Raw genomic sequence first — 5,040 nt, 5'->3', positions numbered from 1 at the left:
TGTGATTAAAAGCATGAATAAAAATGGTTCAAGGGATTGGTTCCCCAACAGAAATTAGTGATTTAAACTAGAAACAAATACATATGGATTGAGGAGTGAATCTAAGAATAGGTTCTAGGCAGCCAGAAAGGAGTTGAAACTTGGATGATGGGCAGAAAATGCTGGGCCTCAAAAATATCTGCACTTTTCTTCTCCTTCCTGGACACATAGCTGAACTATATTTCCCAGATCCTTGGCAGTTAGTTTGGGGCCATTTGACCAAGTTCTGTGTAATAGAATATGGGGAGAAGTGATGTAGGCCATTTCCAGGCTTGGCCCTTGTGATGCTCCTAGACCTGGCCTTCATCTCTTCTCTTTCCCTGCTTGTCAGCAGCTTGAGAAGTCACCTTGAAAGTCAAGGTACTTCAAGATTCAAGGTGTCTAGGTCCCTGAGAAGCCTATTACCCACTGCCTCCTACTCCTCACTCCCCCCACCCCCCTCCCCACACCACAGACTCATGTTGGACTGTGGCATGAGAGAGAAACAAACCTTGCTTGTATTAAGTCACCGAGAAGGTAGGTTTTTGGTTATAGAAGCCAATGTTACTTATCCTGTAAAAAAAGCGTGAATTTAGCCCAAGCTAAATTCTGCTCAAAGTGTCAATGCTGCTGCTTTCCCCACCGTGTTCTCTCTTTTTATTTTCAATCCCAGAACTCAAAGGTGTCCAAGTGGCTAATGAGAATCAAAGAACTTGGACATTTGAACCAAGATCTGCAGCATTAGCCCCCTGATTCTGGGCCCAAGCAGAGCCCATATTCAGTGTTTGTGTCTGTTTGGGTCCTTGGAGAAAAAAAAATAGTATGCCTTTGATGAGGGTGAGAATTGGAAAGTCTGAGAGGTTTGGTGGCTGGACTGGAGAAAAGATGAGAGAACTGAGGTGGCAAATCCATCACATAAGATTTCATATCTTGTATAGAACTATGCTGGTGGGTAAAGAGTTGATAAAATAGAAAACAGGGAACTTTTGTGGTTTTGGAATGGAATTGCAACAGTAAATGTCGTGTATGAAATGAGTGGATCCTGAGAGGTACCTAGAGATGGTGTAGGAGTTAATTGTCAAGATGAAAGATTAAAAGGAAGCAGTGGACACAGAGAAAGGAATAGATAAAGAGATGTTTTGAAGGAAAAAATCCACTAAAGTTGGTAACAATAAACATTAAGGATGGGAAAGACATGAGTCAAAGAAAACTCAAAGTTTCAAGGTTTGAAGATTTGGGAAAATGAATGGTGGTGCCATTGGCAGTGACAGCAAATGTTTTGGGAGAGGGATTATTTTTGATGGAAATGTGATGAATTTTGTTTTGAGTGGATTGAGTTTGCAGTGACTTTGAGACATCCAGACATGCCTAGTAGGCAGTTGATAGAGGACTTTCTAATCAGCCTGACTTTCCTTTTTCCTTCAAGTACAGTCAATGTTAGGCCTCTGGTTAGGTTACTGAAAGTTTTTTTTGCTGTTGTTGTTTGTTTGTTTTTGTCAAAAATTAAGTCAAACTATCCATGCACTTGATGCGTATCTTTTGATGTTGGAGATGTTAAATATCCCCACCATTTGCTGTTATCTCTTGTTCTATTTCCCTTTTCACCACAACAATTAAAGGAGTCTACACTTTGCTCACACTGCTAATGTGTTTCTAAAGCATGGCCCAGCTGCTCCTTCATGCCCTCGCTAGTTGCAATTTATTTTCTGTGTTGGCCTTTCTGACTTGGCCTCTGTATGCATCAAATTGTCTTATACAGGTCCTTGATCTTTTGCCCTGCTAACATTTTGCATATGATTACGTTTCAGAGTTTAGAATCTTCAATCGTGCAGTGAAGAGTGATGCTGCATTAATTTTAAATCCAAGGGATTGAAAAAGAGGTCAACTTGGAGGTGGAGATTGACTGAATTTCTGCAGGAGGCAGGGAGCCTTAAAAGCTTGCTTTTCAGCCAAGTGATTTTCTGGTCCAAACCACCCGTAATATTCACCAACTTCACCCTTGATAGTTTCTAACTTCAGGTCTCCAAGGGTGACGCGTAACTGACTGGTAGGGACATGTTAACACGTTAAGTGGGTTAAGACCATGTGGCTGATAATCAGGGAGAGAAATTAACAATTTAGAGGTGACAGCTAAGTTATCACATTACTACTTGTCAGTTTCTCATCACTCTTGGAGACCTGAAGTTACAGAATATCAAGGACTTTTTTGAACCCCAAAACCCCTGAGGGTTTAGATCCCCATAGGACCCCTAGGTTGTGCCAGGAGAGTATCTGCCCTGAGGAGCCAGCTAGTACATCTTCTTTTCCCTACAGATAGAAATATTTGGGAGCAGCTCTCTCCTCTCTCTGAACCCATCATATGCCAACCTCACTGGCCTTGGTGCTTAATGCTTTCTTTTCTTCTATGCCTTTCATATTCGCCAGGCAGTTCCAGCTGTACCATCTGTCACTGAGTGTGGTGATTTCCAGGGAGGTGGGGGAATGTCCCTTTGATGGTGTATTTGATGTGCTTGTTTGAATATGCCCTCTGTCCACTAATGCTCATGCAAGGATCTCTCACTGTCTCAAAGGCTGGCCTCTCTGCCTCTGCACAGAAGGCAAAAATGTGTTCTTCCTCCCACCATGTCCCCATTTCAAACCTCATCAGTGAAGACAGAGATGAAGATTTTTCCTTTTCTCACTTCTCAGGCCAACTCCCCAGCTATAATTGCAAACTGGTAATATTATTGCCCTGAATTGTCTGGATTTAAAAATAAAGCGATAAAAGTGATGATTAGTATTAGTGAGCACAGGTGAAAATAATCTATGCCTGCAATGTGAATGGAGCTGTGCACAAATAGATGCACAGTAAGGTTTTCTTGGACTATCTCGGTGGGTAGAAGGCATATCAGAATAAGTAGGGGAACTCTTCTTAAAATACATCCGCTCGGGATACATTTCCTCAACCTCTATGATCAGTAATGACAGATGATGCTGCTAGCAATGCACTGTGCACATGACCAGCATAGAAGAGAAATAAAGTTGAGCACCAAGGCCTGTGTAATCAATTGAAATAAGATTTAAAAAACCATTGTTCAGGTTCAAGTCTTTCCCAATAGCAGATCAGAAGCTGAATATGAAAACCAGACCAAATATTCCTAGAATTCAACATTTCTCATTTACATGGATGTGGAATTAGATTAGGCCTGAGGTTTAATAAGATTAGAGAAACATGTTGCGGTTGAATGTGTTTAGATAAGAAGGGATAATAGCACTTACCATATGGTTCAAAATACTCATTTCATGAAAGAGAGTTCTGAGGCCTAGAGAAGTGATGACTGTCCATGGTCAAAGTGGTCTAATGGGAAACACATAGGCTTTGTAGACTCAATAGTCTGAGTTTTTTTTCTGGATTTGGCATTTGACCTTGAGTGTAAGAAAGCTTCTTTTAATTTTGCTTAGTCTTGGTTCCCCGATTTGCAAAATCAGGATGTTAATACCTGGAGATCCAGTCTGTTGTAGAGAGTAAATAAGCTAAAATCTCCAAAATGGTGCCAGGCATGTAGCAGACACTGAACAAATGGGAGCTACCATTATTATTATATTCATATATACCTAGAGAAGACAGTTGGGAATAGACTCTGTATCCAAGCTCGAGGACGCAGCTTTTGTTCTTGTATGTCATATATTTCCTAAATCAAGTTTCTTTTAATGAATATAGAGAGTTACGAACACTTTCACATCTGCTACTTGTGGCAAATGGAGGGGCCAGTGCTATAACCCAGCTGTACTGGTAGGGAACAATGACACTGAGAGGTTAACTGACTTGCTCAATAATGATAATAAGAAACAGAGCTGGGACTGATTCCAAACCTAGGGCTCCTCTGGCCCCGACACACTCTAACTTCATTCCGTTACAACCAGAGATTTTACAGGTCACCATTTCCTCCATTCCTTAATTAAAGGGCAGTGTTAGTTCTGCCAAAACCTACCCTCTTTCTTATACCATATATATACACACACATAAATTTCTGAAATGGTAGTGTAACAAGTATATTGAATGAGTTGAACTCTATAGGGTGCAAGTAGAAAACAAATTTATTTTTTTCTCATAATTGTCCTTTCAAATACTGCGGATATTTCATTTCCGGGATGAAATCTCAGCCAGTTTCTAATATGTCTGCAGGTACTCTTAGATAATGAAATGTTATCTGGCTTTCCAGCCATGGTAGGAACTGGTACTTGACTAGTTCTAACATAGGCAACTGTAAAGCTAGACAAATGTAAATGAAACAACTGTTTTCAGATGATGGAAAACAGGCAGCAATGGACTGTAATGCTTGAGAGAAAGAAAACACACGAGCCCCATGATCACCCCAACTTTCTAACTACAGGTACTTTCAGACCATGGTGCAGGACTTTAAAATCCAAGCAAAGCACAAGAGTCTCACTGAGCTTAGGGATCAGAATTGCGAGCTGCTGAGGCTGCAACTTGCAGAGAAGGATACCTGAAAGGAGGGAGCTGGGAAGAAAGGGAAGTTCAGAAACCTGCATAGGGATTACCTTGAATCTTTGGTCAAATATTAAGGTGCATGTATAGGAAGGGAATCTGCAAGTCCTGGCAGAAAACAGCTATTTGGGGATCTGTGAAGTGACCTGAGGTTCTGGAGATCACAAAGTTCAGGGTGGCATCAGAGTTCTGACTAACCAAAGTAGAGAGACCTTGCTGAAACTGCAGGCATTCAGTTGAAACCCCAGAAAGGTCATAACTCAGAGGTAGGGCTACTCCGACTGTAGGGAAAGAAGCAGGAAAATATGCCCTATAACTAGTATAAAAAATAATCAATGGAAACATACCCAGAGATGACAGAGATGTTGGAATTAGCAGAAAAGAACGTACGCAGCTGTTATAAATATATTCCATGATTTAAAGGAGAAGATGGTAATAATTAGTAAATAGACTATTTCAGTAGAGAAATTGAAACTATAAAATAAGAACCAAATGGAAATACAAGAATTAAAAAACATAAAATATATAAAATG

The sequence above is a fragment of the Propithecus coquereli genome, unplaced genomic scaffold (assembly GCF_000956105.1).
Source record: "Propithecus coquereli isolate 6110/MARCELLA unplaced genomic scaffold, Pcoq_1.0 Scaffold176, whole genome shotgun sequence".
Lineage (NCBI taxonomy): Eukaryota > Metazoa > Chordata > Mammalia > Primates > Indriidae > Propithecus > Propithecus coquereli.
This window is presented reverse-complemented; position numbering follows the sequence as displayed.